Genomic DNA, 21,852 nt, shown 5'->3' on the forward strand with positions numbered 1-21,852 from the left:
CTTCTACATATTTTCTATATGACAATCTTAGTGTCCATCCTCCCATAAATGAATTCTGATGCTGAGAGTGTATACCTTCGTAGAAATAAAGGAAAAATGTTATACCTTCAACTATTCAATATTGGCCAAATACCAATAGAGTATTTTTATTTTTATTTTTTTTATAATGCTTGCAGATGCATTGAGGGTTTGTGTGGTGAAGCATTCACTAGGCAATACCTGTAGAATACTGGCTGAGGTTTCTTTGCCCCCCACCTTCAAACTGAGGTGGTCTCTTTAATAAGGATACTCCATGACTGTCTCTGCGGGCTCATTAATTTACCTGTTTTGATTCTGTGTTGCCAGCTGTACTCTATCAGGGCACAGCCCCTGGCCCTTCTCCAGCTTTTCCTCCTTCTCAGCTGTTCATCTGTCAACACAGAGGGTGGATAGCACTGCCTGATAAACCAGTACTCAGACTGATGGTGGGTGCAAACAAGAAACAAGTAACCAGAAGTTCTTGGCCTTCGAAACAAGTGAGTGTTGTCTGCTGAGGTTATCAGGTCCCACGTAACATTCTTCTGTCCTCCACCCTTTTCCACTCAGCTCCATAGAAGCCAGTAGCTCTGGACTAAGGCTTACAGTTTTGGACAGCAATACATTTGCTATGTATGCAAATAGATACCTTTTTGAGGTGTTTCTATATAACTAAATTCTTACTGCATGACAGCTTTTTGCCTCTAGTTCATACATAAGCAACATTCTTACATGTCCTTAAGCACTGTTTAGAGCAGGTGTTACTTTCACATTGGACTGATGTCAAACAGTAAATATGATTTGAACCAAACGTGATACTGCCTGCTTTCCTTTAGTGATGTTATATGTTTTTATGTCTGCCACAGCTCATACAAAAGAAGGGAGCATGTAACATCTGGTAGGCCCACGACAACTGAAGTCAAATACTGTTGCCTGGTTATGAAATTATGGTAAAAAAAAAAAATCTCTGGCTTCTAAATTTTACCTGTGAAGTAGGTAAGTAGCCTTGTTCTGTTTCTTCTGAAGGCTATAATATATGTGAGGGAATAAGGTACTTGGATACATATAGTGAAAAGAGTTTCCAATTATTTTATTCAGGCAGAACTGTACTCCTGAGATATTACAATTAATAAAAATTAAGCAAGTTTACTGTCGTTTCTCTGCATGGGGAACAGGTTCTCTTCACTTTCATTCCTCCATTTCTGTTTAGTCTGGTCAACAAATCATTTAATTCAGATCTTCACTGGGAGCATCCAATGCCCACAGCATAGTCCCTTCCTGCTCAGGAAGGTCCTTGGCTTACCTCTACAGCAGTGAACATGAATTATACAGAGAAGGGTGTTGATCTGACTTTGATTTTGCAAAGTTTTTGTTGTCATAAAGCTAGATCGCTATTCTATATATGAAAAAGTGTTATTTGTGTTGTGTTTTTTTTTTTTTTTGGGGGGGGGGGGGGTTGTATCGTTGTATGTCATATGCTGGGTTATCAGAACACTGCTACAATTTTTCCCCACCTTGCAGAACTTAAGTCCATCCTCTATTAATAATGGTAATCTGAAAGAGAAATTATGCAGTTAAGTGCTTTTTCATTAACTAAGTAATCTTTAACTTCTTGTTGAAGAGAGGAATAAGTTTACTTCCTCGGTGCAGGAAAAAAGGAGCTTTTGTAGATTCAGAGCTAGTTTCAGATGTCATCTTGTGCATGTACAACATTTAATGATACTTCTTAGTCTATTCATACCTATGCAGCTTCAGAACACATGTGCATATACATATAGTTAGTATACACCAGGCTTTTCATATGCTAACAAGTACTGTATTTTGACTTTTCTTCAATGTCTAAACTTTTAAAGGAAAAAGTTAGCCTAGCAAGAAAAAACAGAAAAGCCTTCACAGAAAATCATGCACCTTTGCTTGTGAATAAGATCATGAAGGGATTTAAATCATCCAGCCTACATAGTCTAAACTCTAGAATTGTTCTGAACCTGAGAAGTCCACAGAACAGTTTTTTGGTTTTTTGGGTTTTTTTGTAATAAGAAATAAAAAACAACAACAACAACAACAAAACTGTTCTGTAAGTATTGGTGTTTATAGAGAGGAAAAAAAAAAGGACATGCTTATCTGGATGTTTTGCAGACTCATCTCACAGAAGATAGCTGAAAAAATAAAAAATAAAATAAAATAAAATAAAATAAAATAAAATAAAAAAGAGCTATGTTAGGGTGATAATGCATAGCAGGAAGATAGGACTCCAGTGGGAGATAAACAACTACAACAAATGTGTGTAAATGTGAAATAACAAAGTCTGTTGCCTTAGATGCACAGTAGATGGCTTGAGATTATCTTAATTTAAGACTGCCTATGAAATACATGCAGCATGCCAAACTGCGCAGGTTTATTCCCTATTCAATATTGTTGATTTCAAAGAGATAGTATGTGGTGCATTGCTGTGTCATATATAGCTTAAATACACTATTTTTTCAAAAGGGTAAGTCAGTGCTGTTCAGGCAATGTGTATGTAAATATTTGTTAAAAATACTTATGGATAGTTGAAGTTTGAAGTGTCTTTTGTTAGTAACTTACTGTAAAAAAATGTTATGCAACATTAGCTTGAAGTAGTACACCAATCTTTTGTCTTCACTTGTGTCAACTACATATACAGCTTCCATGTTTTGATTTACTCTTAATAGGGAAAAAAAATATATAAAGGACCTCAGTTTGCTTAATTTCATGACAATAGAGATGTAAGCACCTACTGAACATCTTTTTTCTATACTGTTTTTAATAGCATTTTACTTGGTTTTATGTACAAATGATCATGTTGTGAAAATTACTATAAATAATAGCAATTTTTACTATATATATAGTGATATATATACAAATATACATAGGTATATATATAAAGGTAATTATATATATAAATATATAAATTATAAAAATATATATATATAAAGGTAATTATTACCTTTCTGTACGTAGACAAGGAGATGGACTCTACCAGGGGGGAGCCAGACAACCTGGGGGAGCCAGTCCTGGTCCCTTCATAGACAGGCTCCCTGAAGAAAAAGTGTGAAAGGCGTCATTGTTAATAGTTTCTGAGGTAGGGTCAGGGGAAGATGTGTTTTCTCCCTTGTTCATTCTCCCTTTCTTCTCCTTCAGGCGAGTTATGGTAGCCTTCCAGAGCTTCGACTATTGGGATGTTCAGATGAGCACATTCTTCTTGGTATGTCTCCAGAATGCACTTGAGGTTTTGTCAAAGGTTAAAGAAATTCGAAAGCATGTCATGCACAGATGTGTTGAGAGGTAGGAGAGTTATGTGTGGCAGGGAGAGGGGGAGAATATCTGGTCCCCAGAGTCCCAAGGGTGAATGGTGGAAGGGACTTGTAAATCATTGTAGATTGTCATTGTTGTCAATTGTCACGTAAATTAAGGCCATGCAAGTACATGTACTTTCTACTGCTTCCTCTTCCCTTTCATTTGTTGTCTGCTTACTACCAAATATTACAGATTTGGTGAAATGCCTTAAAACAACATAACTTTTTAAATAACAACTTCTTTTTTCTGTAGGTCTGCCATTAGCTGACAAAGTAGAAAGGTGTGCTTTTCTCTTTCATTTTTGTATACATGCAGAGTTAAAGGCAATGGCAATTTAATCCGTGACTGAGGCTCTGCAATGGTGCAAGTCTATCCTACTGCTTCAAGTTCAGTGATGCAACCTGAGTTTACACTAATTAACTTTCAGGGATTTAACCAATTTAAAGCTTTTGGACTATGACAATTCTTGTTCCAGACTAATAGGTGGTTGGCAATTGCATTGTGCATCACTTATTAAATTGTCTCTGCCTCGACCCACAGGCTTCTTTTTACTATTTCTCTTCGCCATCCCAGAGAAGGAGAGGGCAGGGCGAGCGAATGGCTGTGGTGTTAGCTGCTGGCCAGGGGAAACCACAACAGCAATGTAGTCATGTAACCAATGTTCAAAGTCAGCCTTACCTGCATGTACTTGAGCTTCTGAGGTTATTTTTTATTGTTTTATTTTAAGGGCTGGGAAGGAAGCTCAGAATACACGTAAGTATCTTCACTGAAAACAGACAAGGTGAAGGAAGTACTCAAACTCCCCAACACAAAGCAACTGTAAGACCCAGGAACACTTACCTGCCAGCTTCTGAACTTGAGTCACTGCCAAACTACTTTGCAGGGAAGTAGCACCACCAGGATTTTCCTGTACTGAGAAGGCACCACCAACGTAACTAGCTGATAGTCTCTAAAACTATTTCAGAGATGGTAGAAAACATGAAGAAAAAGCAGCCTACTGGGGAACACTGAGTTCATTTCACCAGGACAGGAGAAAAAGCACCCTAGGTAACCTGAGACTCAAACTCCCCCTGGGAAGGAAACTCTTCCCATAAGTCCTCATGTTTCCTATATAGTAAAGGTCAAATTACCCACACCTGGCAGATTTCACTTCACAAGGCTGGAGCCAAGAGACCTTGTGGAATAGGCTCTTCCACCTGGCTTCAATATTTTAGGATCAATTGCTCCTTATCACTAATAGAAATAACCTGACCACAGGCTTAGTGGTTAGAGTTGACCTAATGAATTAACTAAAAAAAGGTGCACAAGGGACGTATTTCTGCTAGCCATTCTGTGAGGGAAATTAGTACAGAGCCTGTTAAAATAAATAGACATATTCTACATAAGAGATTCATAGATTCAAGCGTCATGATGTCTCCTCTAGATGAAGGGAGGAGGTTGCATACACATGAGAGGACAAGACAACTTCCCAAACTGCATCGCATTGCCAAAAAACTACCTCAGCGTATTCCTACGAGAACACAAAACCCCTGTGCAAACCACCACAAATGAGACATCAGGGCAAAAAAGGATGGAGCACAATGGCGCTTTTTTTTCGGCGACCTGGGGAAGGCGACCTGGGGAAGGCGACCTGGGGAAGGCGACCTGGGGAAGGCGACCTGGGGAAGGCGACCTGGGGAAGGCGACCTGGGGAAGGCGACCTGGGGAAGGCGACCTGGGGAAGGCGACCTGGGGAAGGCGACCTGGGGAAGGCGACCTGGGGAAGGCGACCTGGGGAAGGCGACCTGGGGAAGGCGACCTGGGGAAGGCGACCTGGGGAAGGCGACCTGGGGAAGGCGACCTGGGGAAGGCGACCTGGGGAAGGCGACCTGGGGAAGGCGACCTGGGGAAGGCGACCTGGGGAAGGCGACCTGGGGAAGGCGACCTGGGGAAGGCGACCTGGGGAAGGCGACCTGGGGAAGGCGACCTGGGGAAGGCGACCTGGGGAAGGCGACCTGGGGAAGGCGACCTGGGGAAGGCGACCTGGGGAAGGCGACCTGGGGAAGGCGACCTGGGGAAGGCGACCTGGGGAAGGCGACCTGGGGAAGGCGACCTGGGGAAGGCGACCTGGGGAAGGCGACCTGGGGAAGGCGACCTGGGGAAGGCGACCTGGGGAAGGCGACCTGGGGAAGGCGACCTGGGGAAGGCGACCTGGGGAAGGCGACCTGGGGAAGGCGACCTGGGGAAGGCGACCTGGGGAAGGCGACCTGGGGAAGGCGACCTGGGGAAGGCGACCTGGGGAAGGCGACCTGGGGAAGGCGACCTGGGGAAGGCGACCTGGGGAAGGCGACCTGGGGAAGGCGACCTGGGGAAGGCGACCTGGGGAAGGCGACCTGGGGAAGGCGACCTGGGGAAGGCGACCTGGGGAAGGCGACCTGGGGAAGGCGACCTGGGGAAGGCGACCTGGGGAAGGCGACCTGGGGAAGGCGACCTGGGGAAGGCGACCTGGGGAAGGCGACCTGGGGAAGGCGACCTGGGGAAGGCGACCTGGGGAAGGCGACCTGGGGAAGGCGACCTGGGGAAGGCGACCTGGGGAAGGCGACCTGGGGAAGGCGACCTGGGGAAGGCGACCTGGGGAAGGCGACCTGGGGAAGGCGACCTGGGGAAGGCGACCTGGGGAAGGCGACCTGGGGAAGGCGACCTGGGGAAGGCGACCTGGGGAAGGCGACCTGGGGAAGGCGACCTGGGGAAGGCGACCTGGGGAAGGCGACCTGGGGAAGGCGACCTGGGGAAGGCGACCTGGGGAAGGCGACCTGGGGAAGGCGACCTGGGGAAGGCGACCTGGGGAAGGCGACCTGGGGAAGGCGACCTGGGGAAGGCGACCTGGGGAAGGCGACCTGGGGAAGGCGACCTGGGGAAGGCGACCTGGGGAAGGCGACCTGGGGAAGGCGACCTGGGGAAGGCGACCTGGGGAAGGCGACCTGGGGAAGGCGACCTGGGGAAGGCGACCTGGGGAAGGCGACCTGGGGAAGGCGACCTGGGGAAGGCGACCTGGGGAAGGCGACCTGGGGAAGGCGACCTGGGGAAGGCGACCTGGGGAAGGCGACCTGGGGAAGGCGACCTGGGGAAGGCGACCTGGGGAAGGCGACCTGGGGAAGGCGACCTGGGGAAGGCGACCTGGGGAAGGCGACCTGGGGAAGGCGACCTGGGGAAGGCGACCTGGGGAAGGCGACCTGGGGAAGGCGACCTGGGGAAGGCGACCTGGGGAAGGCGACCTGGGGAAGGCGACCTGGGGAAGGCGACCTGGGGAAGGCGACCTGGGGAAGGCGACCTGGGGAAGGCGACCTGGGGAAGGCGACCTGGGGAAGGCGACCTGGGGAAGGCGACCTGGGGAAGGCGACCTGGGGAAGGCGACCTGGGGAAGGCGACCTGGGGAAGGCGACCTGGGGAAGGCGACCTGGGGAAGGCGACCTGGGGAAGGCGACCTGGGGAAGGCGACCTGGGGAAGGCGACCTGGGGAAGGCGACCTGGGGAAGGCGACCTGGGGAAGGCGACCTGGGGAAGGCGACCTGGGGAAGGCGACCTGGGGAAGGCGACCTGGGGAAGGCGACCTGGGGAAGGCGACCTGGGGAAGGCGACCTGGGGAAGGCGACCTGGGGAAGGCGACCTGGGGAAGGCGACCTGGGGAAGGCGACCTGGGGAAGGCGACCTGGGGAAGGCGACCTGGGGAAGGCGACCTGGGGAAGGCGACCTGGGGAAGGCGACCTGGGGAAGGCGACCTGGGGAAGGCGACCTGGGGAAGGCGACCTGGGGAAGGCGACCTGGGGAAGGCGACCTGGGGAAGGCGACCTGGGGAAGGCGACCTGGGGAAGGCGACCTGGGGAAGGCGACCTGGGGAAGGCGACCTGGGGAAGGCGACCTGGGGAAGGCGACCTGGGGAAGGCGACCTGGGGAAGGCGACCTGGGGAAGGCGACCTGGGGAAGGCGACCTGGGGAAGGCGACCTGGGGAAGGCGACCTGGGGAAGGCGACCTGGGGAAGGCGACCTGGGGAAGGCGACCTGGGGAAGGCGACCTGGGGAAGGCGACCTGGGGAAGGCGACCTGGGGAAGGCGACCTGGGGAAGGCGACCTGGGGAAGGCGACCTGGGGAAGGCGACCTGGGGAAGGCGACCTGGGGAAGGCGACCTGGGGAAGGCGACCTGGGGAAGGCGACCTGGGGAAGGCGACCTGGGGAAGGCGACCTGGGGAAGGCGACCTGGGGAAGGCGACCTGGGGAAGGCGACCTGGGGAAGGCGACCTGGGGAAGGCGACCTGGGGAAGGCGACCTGGGGAAGGCGACCTGGGGAAGGCGACCTGGGGAAGGCGACCTGGGGAAGGCGACCTGGGGAAGGCGACCTGGGGAAGGCGACCTGGGGAAGGCGACCTGGGGAAGGCGACCTGGGGAAGGCGACCTGGGGAAGGCGACCTGGGGAAGGCGACCTGGGGAAGGCGACCTGGGGAAGGCGACCTGGGGAAGGCGACCTGGGGAAGGCGACCTGGGGAAGGCGACCTGGGGAAGGCGACCTGGGGAAGGCGACCTGGGGAAGGCGACCTGGGGAAGGCGACCTGGGGAAGGCGACCTGGGGAAGGCGACCTGGGGAAGGCGACCTGGGGAAGGCGACCTGGGGAAGGCGACCTGGGGAAGGCGACCTGGGGAAGGCGACCTGGGGAAGGCGACCTGGGGAAGGCGACCTGGGGAAGGCGACCTGGGGAAGGCGACCTGGGGAAGGCGACCTGGGGAAGGCGACCTGGGGAAGGCGACCTGGGGAAGGCGACCTGGGGAAGGCGACCTGGGGAAGGCGACCTGGGGAAGGCGACCTGGGGAAGGCGACCTGGGGAAGGCGACCTGGGGAAGGCGACCTGGGGAAGGCGACCTGGGGAAGGCGACCTGGGGAAGGCGACCTGGGGAAGGCGACCTGGGGAAGGCGACCTGGGGAAGGCGACCTGGGGAAGGCGACCTGGGGAAGGCGACCTGGGGAAGGCGACCTGGGGAAGGCGACCTGGGGAAGGCGACCTGGGGAAGGCGACCTGGGGAAGGCGACCTGGGGAAGGCGACCTGGGGAAGGCGACCTGGGGAAGGCGACCTGGGGAAGGCGACCTGGGGAAGGCGACCTGGGGAAGGCGACCTGGGGAAGGCGACCTGGGGAAGGCGACCTGGGGAAGGCGACCTGGGGAAGGCGACCTGGGGAAGGCGACCTGGGGAAGGCGACCTGGGGAAGGCGACCTGGGGAAGGCGACCTGGGGAAGGCGACCTGGGGAAGGCGACCTGGGGAAGGCGACCTGGGGAAGGCGACCTGGGGAAGGCGACCTGGGGAAGGCGACCTGGGGAAGGCGACCTGGGGAAGGCGACCTGGGGAAGGCGACCTGGGGAAGGCGACCTGGGGAAGGCGACCTGGGGAAGGCGACCTGGGGAAGGCGACCTGGGGAAGGCGACCTGGGGAAGGCGACCTGGGGAAGGCGACCTGGGGAAGGCGACCTGGGGAAGGCGACCTGGGGAAGGCGACCTGGGGAAGGCGACCTGGGGAAGGCGACCTGGGGAAGGCGACCTGGGGAAGGCGACCTGGGGAAGGCGACCTGGGGAAGGCGACCTGGGGAAGGCGACCTGGGGAAGGCGACCTGGGGAAGGCGACCTGGGGAAGGCGACCTGGGGAAGGCGACCTGGGGAAGGCGACCTGGGGAAGGCGACCTGGGGAAGGCGACCTGGGGAAGGCGACCTGGGGAAGGCGACCTGGGGAAGGCGACCTGGGGAAGGCGACCTGGGGAAGGCGACCTGGGGAAGGCGACCTGGGGAAGGCGACCTGGGGAAGGCGACCTGGGGAAGGCGACCTGGGGAAGGCGACCTGGGGAAGGCGACCTGGGGAAGGCGACCTGGGGAAGGCGACCTGGGGAAGGCGACCTGGGGAAGGCGACCTGGGGAAGGCGACCTGGGGAAGGCGACCTGGGGAAGGCGACCTGGGGAAGGCGACCTGGGGAAGGCGACCTGGGGAAGGCGACCTGGGGAAGGCGACCTGGGGAAGGCGACCTGGGGAAGGCGACCTGGGGAAGGCGACCTGGGGAAGGCGACCTGGGGAAGGCGACCTGGGGAAGGCGACCTGGGGAAGGCGACCTGGGGAAGGCGACCTGGGGAAGGCGACCTGGGGAAGGCGACCTGGGGAAGGCGACCTGGGGAAGGCGACCTGGGGAAGGCGACCTGGGGAAGGCGACCTGGGGAAGGCGACCTGGGGAAGGCGACCTGGGGAAGGCGACCTGGGGAAGGCGACCTGGGGAAGGCGACCTGGGGAAGGCGACCTGGGGAAGGCGACCTGGGGAAGGCGACCTGGGGAAGGCGACCTGGGGAAGGCGACCTGGGGAAGGCGACCTGGGGAAGGCGACCTGGGGAAGGCGACCTGGGGAAGGCGACCTGGGGAAGGCGACCTGGGGAAGGCGACCTGGGGAAGGCGACCTGGGGAAGGCGACCTGGGGAAGGCGACCTGGGGAAGGCGACCTGGGGAAGGCGACCTGGGGAAGGCGACCTGGGGAAGGCGACCTGGGGAAGGCGACCTGGGGAAGGCGACCTGGGGAAGGCGACCTGGGGAAGGCGACCTGGGGAAGGCGACCTGGGGAAGGCGACCTGGGGAAGGCGACCTGGGGAAGGCGACCTGGGGAAGGCGACCTGGGGAAGGCGACCTGGGGAAGGCGACCTGGGGAAGGCGACCTGGGGAAGGCGACCTGGGGAAGGCGACCTGGGGAAGGCGACCTGGGGAAGGCGACCTGGGGAAGGCGACCTGGGGAAGGCGACCTGGGGAAGGCGACCTGGGGAAGGCGACCTGGGGAAGGCGACCTGGGGAAGGCGACCTGGGGAAGGCGACCTGGGGAAGGCGACCTGGGGAAGGCGACCTGGGGAAGGCGACCTGGGGAAGGCGACCTGGGGAAGGCGACCTGGGGAAGGCGACCTGGGGAAGGCGACCTGGGGAAGGCGACCTGGGGAAGGCGACCTGGGGAAGGCGACCTGGGGAAGGCGACCTGGGGAAGGCGACCTGGGGAAGGCGACCTGGGGAAGGCGACCTGGGGAAGGCGACCTGGGGAAGGCGACCTGGGGAAGGCGACCTGGGGAAGGCGACCTGGGGAAGGCGACCTGGGGAAGGCGACCTGGGGAAGGCGACCTGGGGAAGGCGACCTGGGGAAGGCGACCTGGGGAAGGCGACCTGGGGAAGGCGACCTGGGGAAGGCGACCTGGGGAAGGCGACCTGGGGAAGGCGACCTGGGGAAGGCGACCTGGGGAAGGCGACCTGGGGAAGGCGACCTGGGGAAGGCGACCTGGGGAAGGCGACCTGGGGAAGGCGACCTGGGGAAGGCGACCTGGGGAAGGCGACCTGGGGAAGGCGACCTGGGGAAGGCGACCTGGGGAAGGCGACCTGGGGAAGGCGACCTGGGGAAGGCGACCTGGGGAAGGCGACCTGGGGAAGGCGACCTGGGGAAGGCGACCTGGGGAAGGCGACCTGGGGAAGGCGACCTGGGGAAGGCGACCTGGGGAAGGCGACCTGGGGAAGGCGACCTGGGGAAGGCGACCTGGGGAAGGCGACCTGGGGAAGGCGACCTGGGGAAGGCGACCTGGGGAAGGCGACCTGGGGAAGGCGACCTGGGGAAGGCGACCTGGGGAAGGCGACCTGGGGAAGGCGACCTGGGGAAGGCGACCTGGGGAAGGCGACCTGGGGAAGGCGACCTGGGGAAGGCGACCTGGGGAAGGCGACCTGGGGAAGGCGACCTGGGGAAGGCGACCTGGGGAAGGCGACCTGGGGAAGGCGACCTGGGGAAGGCGACCTGGGGAAGGCGACCTGGGGAAGGCGACCTGGGGAAGGCGACCTGGGGAAGGCGACCTGGGGAAGGCGACCTGGGGAAGGCGACCTGGGGAAGGCGACCTGGGGAAGGCGACCTGGGGAAGGCGACCTGGGGAAGGCGACCTGGGGAAGGCGACCTGGGGAAGGCGACCTGGGGAAGGCGACCTGGGGAAGGCGACCTGGGGAAGGCGACCTGGGGAAGGCGACCTGGGGAAGGCGACCTGGGGAAGGCGACCTGGGGAAGGCGACCTGGGGAAGGCGACCTGGGGAAGGCGACCTGGGGAAGGCGACCTGGGGAAGGCGACCTGGGGAAGGCGACCTGGGGAAGGCGACCTGGGGAAGGCGACCTGGGGAAGGCGACCTGGGGAAGGCGACCTGGGGAAGGCGACCTGGGGAAGGCGACCTGGGGAAGGCGACCTGGGGAAGGCGACCTGGGGAAGGCGACCTGGGGAAGGCGACCTGGGGAAGGCGACCTGGGGAAGGCGACCTGGGGAAGGCGACCTGGGGAAGGCGACCTGGGGAAGGCGACCTGGGGAAGGCGACCTGGGGAAGGCGACCTGGGGAAGGCGACCTGGGGAAGGCGACCTGGGGAAGGCGACCTGGGGAAGGCGACCTGGGGAAGGCGACCTGGGGAAGGCGACCTGGGGAAGGCGACCTGGGGAAGGCGACCTGGGGAAGGCGACCTGGGGAAGGCGACCTGGGGAAGGCGACCTGGGGAAGGCGACCTGGGGAAGGCGACCTGGGGAAGGCGACCTGGGGAAGGCGACCTGGGGAAGGCGACCTGGGGAAGGCGACCTGGGGAAGGCGACCTGGGGAAGGCGACCTGGGGAAGGCGACCTGGGGAAGGCGACCTGGGGAAGGCGACCTGGGGAAGGCGACCTGGGGAAGGCGACCTGGGGAAGGCGACCTGGGGAAGGCGACCTGGGGAAGGCGACCTGGGGAAGGCGACCTGGGGAAGGCGACCTGGGGAAGGCGACCTGGGGAAGGCGACCTGGGGAAGGCGACCTGGGGAAGGCGACCTGGGGAAGGCGACCTGGGGAAGGCGACCTGGGGAAGGCGACCTGGGGAAGGCGACCTGGGGAAGGCGACCTGGGGAAGGCGACCTGGGGAAGGCGACCTGGGGAAGGCGACCTGGGGAAGGCGACCTGGGGAAGGCGACCTGGGGAAGGCGACCTGGGGAAGGCGACCTGGGGAAGGCGACCTGGGGAAGGCGACCTGGGGAAGGCGACCTGGGGAAGGCGACCTGGGGAAGGCGACCTGGGGAAGGCGACCTGGGGAAGGCGACCTGGGGAAGGCGACCTGGGGAAGGCGACCTGGGGAAGGCGACCTGGGGAAGGCGACCTGGGGAAGGCGACCTGGGGAAGGCGACCTGGGGAAGGCGACCTGGGGAAGGCGACCTGGGGAAGGCGACCTGGGGAAGGCGACCTGGGGAAGGCGACCTGGGGAAGGCGACCTGGGGAAGGCGACCTGGGGAAGGCGACCTGGGGAAGGCGACCTGGGGAAGGCGACCTGGGGAAGGCGACCTGGGGAAGGCGACCTGGGGAAGGCGACCTGGGGAAGGCGACCTGGGGAAGGCGACCTGGGGAAGGCGACCTGGGGAAGGCGACCTGGGGAAGGCGACCTGGGGAAGGCGACCTGGGGAAGGCGACCTGGGGAAGGCGACCTGGGGAAGGCGACCTGGGGAAGGCGACCTGGGGAAGGCGACCTGGGGAAGGCGACCTGGGGAAGGCGACCTGGGGAAGGCGACCTGGGGAAGGCGACCTGGGGAAGGCGACCTGGGGAAGGCGACCTGGGGAAGGCGACCTGGGGAAGGCGACCTGGGGAAGGCGACCTGGGGAAGGCGACCTGGGGAAGGCGACCTGGGAAGGCGACCTGGGGAAGGCGACCTGGGGAAGGCGACCTGGGGAAGGCGACCTGGGGAAGGCGACCTGGGGAAGGCGACCTGGGGAAGGCGACCTGGGGAAGGCGACCTGGGGAAGGCGACCTGGGGAAGGCGACCTGGGGAAGGCGACCTGGGGAAGGCGACCTGGGGAAGGCGACCTGGGGAAGGCGACCTGGGGAAGGCGACCTGGGGAAGGCGACCTGGGGAAGGCGACCTGGGGAAGGCGACCTGGGGAAGGCGACCTGGGGAAGGCGACCTGGGGAAGGCGACCTGGGGAAGGCGACCTGGGGAAGGCGACCTGGGGAAGGCGACCTGGGGAAGGCGACCTGGGGAAGGCGACCTGGGGAAGGCGACCTGGGGAAGGCGACCTGGGGAAGGCGACCTGGGGAAGGCGACCTGGGGAAGGCGACCTGGGGAAGGCGACCTGGGGAAGGCGACCTGGGGAAGGCGACCTGGGGAAGGCGACCTGGGGAAGGCGACCTGGGGAAGGCGACCTGGGGAAGGCGACCTGGGGAAGGCGACCTGGGGAAGGCGACCTGGGGAAGGCGACCTGGGGAAGGCGACCTGGGGAAGGCGACCTGGGGAAGGCGACCTGGGGAAGGCGACCTGGGGAAGGCGACCTGGGGAAGGCGACCTGGGGAAGGCGACCTGGGGAAGGCGACCTGGGGAAGGCGACCTGGGGAAGGCGACCTGGGGAAGGCGACCTGGGGAAGGCGACCTGGGGAAGGCGACCTGGGGAAGGCGACCTGGGGAAGGCGACCTGGGGAAGGCGACCTGGGGAAGGCGACCTGGGGAAGGCGACCTGGGGAAGGCGACCTGGGGAAGGCGACCTGGGGAAGGCGACCTGGGGAAGGCGACCTGGGGAAGGCGACCTGGGGAAGGCGACCTGGGGAAGGCGACCTGGGGAAGGCGACCTGGGGAAGGCGACCTGGGGAAGGCGACCTGGGGAAGGCGACCTGGGGAAGGCGACCTGGGGAAGGCGACCTGGGGAAGGCGACCTGGGGAAGGCGACCTGGGGAAGGCGACCTGGGGAAGGCGACCTGGGGAAGGCGACCTGGGGAAGGCGACCTGGGGAAGGCGACCTGGGGAAGGCGACCTGGGGAAGGCGACCTGGGGAAGGCGACCTGGGGAAGGCGACCTGGGGAAGGCGACCTGGGGAAGGCGACCTGGGGAAGGCGACCTGGGGAAGGCGACCTGGGGAAGGCGACCTGGGGAAGGCGACCTGGGGAAGGCGACCTGGGGAAGGCGACCTGGGGAAGGCGACCTGGGGAAGGCGACCTGGGGAAGGCGACCTGGGGAAGGCGACCTGGGGAAGGCGACCTGGGGAAGGCGACCTGGGGAAGGCGACCTGGGGAAGGCGACCTGGGGAAGGCGACCTGGGGAAGGCGACCTGGGGAAGGCGACCTGGGGAAGGCGACCTGGGGAAGGCGACCTGGGGAAGGCGACCTGGGGAAGGCGACCTGGGGAAGGCGACCTGGGGAAGGCGACCTGGGGAAGGCGACCTGGGGAAGGCGACCTGGGGAAGGCGACCTGGGGAAGGCGACCTGGGGAAGGCGACCTGGGGAAGGCGACCTGGGGAAGGCGACCTGGGGAAGGCGACCTGGGGAAGGCGACCTGGGGAAGGCGACCTGGGGAAGGCGACCTGGGGAAGGCGACCTGGGGAAGGCGACCTGGGGAAGGCGACCTGGGGAAGGCGACCTGGGGAAGGCGACCTGGGGAAGGCGACCTGGGGAAGGCGACCTGGGGAAGGCGACCTGGGGAAGGCGACCTGGGGAAGGCGACCTGGGGAAGGCGACCTGGGGAAGGCGACCTGGGGAAGGCGACCTGGGGAAGGCGACCTGGGGAAGGCGACCTGGGGAAGGCGACCTGGGGAAGGCGACCTGGGGAAGGCGACCTGGGGAAGGCGACCTGGGGAAGGCGACCTGGGGAAGGCGACCTGGGGAAGGCGACCTGGGGAAGGCGACCTGGGGAAGGCGACCTGGGGAAGGCGACCTGGGGAAGGCGACCTGGGGAAGGCGACCTGGGGAAGGCGACCTGGGGAAGGCGACCTGGGGAAGGCGACCTGGGGAAGGCGACCTGGGGAAGGCGACCTGGGGAAGGCGACCTGGGGAAGGCGACCTGGGGAAGGCGACCTGGGGAAGGCGACCTGGGGAAGGCGACCTGGGGAAGGCGACCTGGGGAAGGCGACCTGGGGAAGGCGACCTGGGGAAGGCGACCTGGGGAAGGCGACCTGGGGAAGGCGACCTGGGGAAGGCGACCTGGGGAAGGCGACCTGGGGAAGGCGACCTGGGGAAGGCGACCTGGGGAAGGCGACCTGGGGAAGGCGACCTGGGGAAGGCGACCTGGGGAAGGCGACCTGGGGAAGGCGACCTGGGGAAGGCGACCTGGGGAAGGCGACCTGGGGAAGGCGACCTGGGGAAGGCGACCTGGGGAAGGCGACCTGGGGAAGGCGACCTGGGGAAGGCGACCTGGGGAAGGCGACCTGGGGAAGGCGACCTGGGGAAGGCGACCTGGGGAAGGCGACCTGGGGAAGGCGACCTGGGGAAGGCGACCTGGGGAAGGCGACCTGGGGAAGGCGACCTGGGGAAGGCGACCTGGGGAAGGCGACCTGGGGAAGGCGACCTGGGGAAGGCGACCTGGGGAAGGCGACCTGGGGAAGGCGACCTGGGGAAGGCGACCTGGGGAAGGCGACCTGGGGAAGGCGACCTGGGGAAGGCGACCTGGGGAAGGCGACCTGGGGAAGGCGACCTGGGGAAGGCGACCTGGGGAAGGCGACCTGGGGAAGGCGACCTGGGGAAGGCGACCTGGGGAAGGCGACCTGGGGAAGGCGACCTGGGGAAGGCGACCTGGGGAAGGCGACCTGGGGAAGGCGACCTGGGGAAGGCGACCTGGGGAAGGCGACCTGGGGAAGGCGACCTGGGGAAGGCGACCTGGGGAAGGCGACCTGGGGAAGGCGACCTGGGGAAGGCGACCTGGGGAAGGCGACCTGGGGAAGGCGACCTGGGGAAGGCGACCTGGGGAAGGCGACCTGGGGAAGGCGACCTGGGGAAGGCGACCTGGGGAAGGCGACCTGGGGAAGGCGACCTGGGGAAGGCGACCTGGGGAAGGCGACCTGGGGAAGGCGACCTGGGGAAGGCGACCTGGGGAAGGCGACCTGGGGAAGGCGACCTGGGGAAGGCGACCTGGGGAAGGCGACCTGGGGAAGGCGACCTGGGGAAGGCGACCTGGGGAAGGCGACCTGGGGAAGGCGACCTGGGGAAGGCGACCTGGGGAAGGCGACCTGGGGAAGGCGACCTGGGGAAGGCGACCTGGGGAAGGCGACCTGGGGAAGGCGACCTGGGGAAGGCGACCTGGGGAAGGCGACCTGGGGAAGGCGACCTGGGGAAGGCGACCTGGGGAAGGCGACCTGGGGAAGGCGACCTGGGGAAGGCGACCTGGGGAAGGCGACCTGGGGAAGGCGACCTGGGGAAGGCGACCTGGGGAAGGCGACCTGGGGAAGGCGACCTGGGGAAGGCGACCTGGGGAAGGCGACCTGGGGAAGGCGACCTGGGGAAGGCGACCTGGGGAAGGCGACCTGGGGAAGGCGACCTGGGGAAGGCGACCTGGGGAAGGCGACCTGGGGAAGGCGACCTGGGGAAGGCGACCTGGGGAAGGCGACCTGGGGAAGGCGACCTGGGGAAGGCGACCTGGGGAAGGCGACCTGGGGAAGGCGACCTGGGGAAGGCGACCTGGGGAAGGCGACCTGGGGAAGGCGACCTGGGGAAGGCGACCTGGGGAAGGCGACCTGGGGAAGGCGACCTGGGGAAGGCGACCTGGGGAAGGCGACCTGGGGAAGGCGACCTGGGGAAGGCGACCTGGGGAAGGCGACCTGGGGAAGGCGACCTGGGGAAGGCGACCTGGGGAAGGCGACCTGGGGAAGGCGACCTGGGGAAGGCGACCTGGGGAAGGCGACCTGGGGAAGGCGACCTGGGGAAGGCGACCTGGGGAAGGCGACCTGGGGAAGGCGACCTGGGGAAGGCGACCTGGGGAAGGCGACCTGGGGAAGGCGACCTGGGGAAGGCGACCTGGGGAAGGCGACCTGGGGAAGGCGACCTGGGGAAGGCGACCTGGGGAAGGCGACCTGGGGAAGGCGACCTGGGGAAGGCGACCTGGGGAAGGCGACCTGGGGAAGGCGACCTGGGGAAGGCGACCTGGGGAAGGCGACCTGGGGAAGGCGACCTGGGGAAGGCGACCTGGGGAAGGCGACCTGGGGAAGGCGACCTGGGGAAGGCGACCTGGGGAAGGCGACCTGGGGAAGGCGACCTGGGGAAGGCGACCTGGGGAAGGCGACCTGGGGAAGGCGACCTGGGGAAGGCGACCTGGGGAAGGCGACCTGGGGAAGGCGACCTGGGGAAGGCGACCTGGGGAAGGCGACCTGGGGAAGGCGACCTGGGGAAGGCGACCTGGGGAAGGCGACCTGGGGAAGGCGACCTGGGGAAGGCGACCTGGGGAAGGCGACCTGGGGAAGGCGACCTGGGGAAGGCGACCTGGGGAAGGCGACCTGGGGAAGGCGACCTGGGGAAGGCGACCTGGGGAAGGCGACCTGGGGAAGGCGACCTGGGGAAGGCGACCTGGGGAAGGCGACCTGGGGAAGGCGACCTGGGGAAGGCGACCTGGGGAAGGCGACCTGGGGAAGGCGACCTGGGGAAGGCGACCTGGGGAAGGCGACCTGGGGAAGGCGACCTGGGGAAGGCGACCTGGGGAAGGCGACCTGGGGAAGGCGACCTGGGGAAGGCGACCTGGGGAAGGCGACCTGGGGAAGGCGACCTGGGGAAGGCGACCTGGGGAAGGCGACCTGGGGAAGGCGACCTGGGGAAGGCGACCTGGGGAAGGCGACCTGGGGAAGGCGACCTGGGGAAGGCGACCTGGGGAAGGCGACCTGGGGAAGGCGACCTGGGGAAGGCGACCTGGGGAAGGCGACCTGGGGAAGGCGACCTGGGGAAGGCGACCTGGGGAAGGCGACCTGGGGAAGGCGACCTGGGGAAGGCGACCTGGGGAAGGCGACCTGGGGAAGGCGACCTGGGGAAGGCGACCTGGGGAAGGCGACCTGGGGAAGGCGACCTGGGGAAGGCGACCTGGGGAAGGCGACCTGGGGAAGGCGACCTGGGGAAGGCGACCTGGGGAAGGCGACCTGGGGAAGGCGACCTGGGGAAGGCGACCTGGGGAAGGCGACCTGGGGAAGGCGACCTGGGGAAGGCGACCTGGGGAAGGCGACCTGGGGAAGGCGACCTGGGGAAGGCGACCTGGGGAAGGCGACCTGGGGAAGGCGACCTGGGGAAGGCGACCTGGGGAAGGCGACCTGGGGAAGGCGACCTGGGGAAGGCGACCTGGGGAAGGCGACCTGGGGAAGGCGACCTGGGGAAGGCGACCTGGGGAAGGCGACCTGGGGAAGGCGACCTGGGGAAGGCGACCTGGGGAAGGCGACCTGGGGAAGGCGACCTGGGGAAGGCGACCTGGGGAAGGCGACCTGGGGAAGGCGACCTGGGGAAGGCGACCTGGGGAAGGCGACCTGGGGAAGGCGACCTGGGGAAGGCGACCTGGGGAAGGCGACCTGGGGAAGGCGACCTGGGGAAGGCGACCTGGGGAAGGCGACCTGGGGAAGGCGACCTGGGGAAGGCGACCTGGGGAAGGCGACCTGGGGAAGGCGACCTGGGGAAGGCGACCTGGGGAAGGCGACCTGGGGAAGGCGACCTGGGGAAGGCGACCTGGGGAAGGCGACCTGGGGAAGGCGACCTGGGGAAGGCGACCTGGGGAAGGCGACCTGGGGAAGGCGACCTGGGGAAGGCGACCTGGGGAAGGCGACCTGGGGAAGGCGACCTGGGGAAGGCGACCTGGGGAAGGCGACCTGGGGAAGGCGACCTGGGGAAGGCGACCTGGGGAAGGCGACCTGGGGAAGGCGACCTGGGGAAGGCGACCTGGGGAAGGCGACCTGGGGAAGGCGACCTGGGGAAGGCGACCTGGGGAAGGCGACCTGGGGAAGGCGACCTGGGGAAGGCGACCTGGGGAAGGCGACCTGGGGAAGGCGACCTGGGGAAGGCGACCTGGGGAAGGCGACCTGGGGAAGGCGACCTGGGGAAGGCGACCTGGGGAAGGCGACCTGGGGAAGGCGACCTGGGGAAGGCGACCTGGGGAAGGCGACCTGGGGAAGGCGACCTGGGGAAGGCGACCTGGGGAAGGCGACCTGGGGAAGGCGACCTGGGGAAGGCGACCTGGGGAAGGCGACCTGGGGAAGGCGACCTGGGGAAGGCGACCTGGGGAAGGCGACCTGGGGAAGGCGACCTGGGGAAGGCGACCTGGGGAAGGCGACCTGGGGAAGGCGACCTGGGGAAGGCGACCTGGGGAAGGCGACCTGGGGAAGGCGACCTGGGGAAGGCGACCTGGGGAAGGCGACCTGGGGAAGGCGACCTGGGGAAGGCGACCTGGGGAAGGCGACCTGGGGAAGGCGACCTGGGGAAGGCGACCTGGGGAAGGCGACCTGGGGAAGGCGACCTGGGGAAGGCGACCTGGGGAAGGCGACCTGGGGAAGGCGACCTGGGGAAGGCGACCTGGGGAAGGCGACCTGGGGAAGGCGACCTGGGGAAGGCGACCTGGGGAAGGCGACCTGGGGAAGGCGACCTGGGGAAGGCGACCTGGGGAAGGCGACCTGGGGAAGGCGACCTGGGGAAGGCGACCTGGGGAAGGCGACCTGGGGGAAGGCGACCTGGGGAAGGCGACCTGGGGAAGGCGACCTGGGGAAGGCGACCTGGGGAAGGCGACCTGGGGAAGGCGACCTGGGGAAGGCGACCTGGGGAAGGCGACCTGGGGAAGGCGACCTGGGGAAGGCGACCTGGGGAAGGCGACCTGGGGAAGGCGACCTGGGGAAGGCGACCTGGGGAAGGCGACCTGGGGAAGGCGACCTGGGGAAGGCGACCTGGGGAAGGCGACCTGGGGAAGGCGACCTGGGGAAGGCGACCTGGGGAAGGCGACCTGGGGAAGGCGACCTGGGGAAGGCGACCTGGGGAAGGCGACCTGGGGAAGGCGACCTGGGGAAGGCGACCTGGGGAAGGCGACCTGGGGAAGGCGACCTGGGGAAGGCGACCTGGGGAAGGCGACCTGGGGAAGGCGACCTGGGGAAGGCGACCTGGGGAAGGCGACCTGGGGAAGGCGACCTGGGGAAGGCGACCTGGGGAAGGCGACCTGGGGAAGGCGACCTGGGGAAGGCGACCTGGGGAAGGCGACCTGGGGAAGGCGACCTGGGGAAGGCGACCTGGGGAAGGCGACCTGGGGAAGGCGACCTGGGGAAGGCGACCTGGGGAAGGCGACCTGGGGAAGGCGACCTGGGGAAGGCGACCTGGGGAAGGCGACCTGGGGAAGGCGACCTGGGGAAGGCGACCTGGGGAAGGCGACCTGGGGAAGGCGACCTGGGGAAGGCGACCTGGGGAAGGCGACCTGGGGAAGGCGACCTGGGGAAGGCGACCTGGGGAAGGCGACCTGGGGAAGGCGACCTGGGGAAGGCGACCTGGGGAAGGCGACCTGGGGAAGGCGACCTGGGGAAGGCGACCTGGGGAAGGCGACCTGGGGAAGGCGACCTGGGGAAGGCGACCTGGGGAAGGCGACCTGGGGAAGGCGACCTGGGGAAGGCGACCTGGGGAAGGCGACCTGGGGAAGGCGACCTGGGGAAGGCGACCTGGGAAGGCGACCTGGGGAAGGCGACCTGGGGAAGGCGACCTGGGGAAGGCGACCTGGGGAAGGCGACCTGGGGAAGGCGACCTGGGGAAGGCGACCTGGGGAAGGCGACCTGGGGAAGGCGACCTGGGGAAGGCGACCTGGGGAAGGCGACCTGGGGAAGGCGACCTGGGGAAGGCGACCTGGGGAAGGCGACCTGGGGAAGGCGACCTGGGGAAGGCGACCTGGGGAAGGCGACCTGGGGAAGGCGACCTGGGGAAGGCGACCTGGGGAAGGCGACCTGGGGAAGGCGACCTGGGGAAGGCGACCTGGGGAAGGCGACCTGGGGAAGGCGACCTGGGGAAGGCGACCTGGGGAAGGCGACCTGGGGAAGGCGACCTGGGGAAGGCGACCTGGGGAAGGCGACCTGGGGAAGGCGACCTGGGGAAGGCGACCTGGGGAAGGCGACCTGGGGAAGGCGACCTGGGGAAGGCGACCTGGGGAAGGCGACCTGGGGAAGGCGACCTGGGGAAGGCGACCTGGGGAAGGCGACCTGGGGAAGGCGACCTGGGGAAGGCGACCTGGGGAAGGCGACCTGGGGAAGGCGACCTGGGGAAGGCGACCTGGGGAAGGCGACCTGGGGAAGGCGACCTGGGGAAGGCGACCTGGGGAAGGCGACCTGGGGAAGGCGACCTGGGGAAGGCGACCTGGGGAAGGCGACCTGGGGAAGGCGACCTGGGGAAGGCGACCTGGGGAAGGCGACCTGGGGAAGGCGACCTGGGGAAGGCGACCTGGGGAAGGCGACCTGGGGAAGGCGACCTGGGGAAGGCGACCTGGGGAAGGCGACCTGGGGAAGGCGACCTGGGGAAGGCGACCTGGGGAAGGCGACCTGGGGAAGGCGACCTGGGGAAGGCGACCTGGGGAAGGCGACCTGGGGAAGGCGACCTGGGGAAGGCGACCTGGGGAAGGCGACCTGGGGAAGGCGACCTGGGGAAGGCGACCTGGGGAAGGCGACCTGGGGAAGGCGACCTGGGGAAGGCGACCTGGGGAAGGCGACCTGGGGAAGGCGACCTGGGGAAGGCGACCTGGGGAAGGCGACCTGGGGAAGGCGACCTGGGGAAG

General features: G+C 63.9%; 1 long non-coding RNA gene across 2 annotated transcripts in view; it reads right to left on the reverse strand.

Moving 5' to 3' along the window:
- Nucleotides 1-1,471: 1,471 nt before the first annotated feature.
- Nucleotides 1,472-21,852, reverse strand: part of LOC137856293 (uncharacterized) — a 41,917-nt gene continuing 21,536 nt past the window's right edge. Inside the window, exons 1-2 of one of the 2 annotated variants that reach the window (XR_011096337.1) lie at nucleotides 4,171-4,855; nucleotides 1,472-3,071 (exon numbers count right to left, since the gene is read on the reverse strand). This is a non-coding gene — a long non-coding RNA (uncharacterized lncRNA). Of the gene's footprint in view, nucleotides 3,072-4,170; nucleotides 4,856-21,852 lie in introns of those variants that run through there. The other variant, XR_011096336.1, reaches the window with a different exon arrangement.

The sequence above is a fragment of the Anas acuta genome, chromosome 4 (genome assembly GCF_963932015.1).
Source record: "Anas acuta chromosome 4, bAnaAcu1.1, whole genome shotgun sequence".
In the NCBI taxonomy this organism is placed as follows: domain Eukaryota; kingdom Metazoa; phylum Chordata; class Aves; order Anseriformes; family Anatidae; genus Anas; species Anas acuta.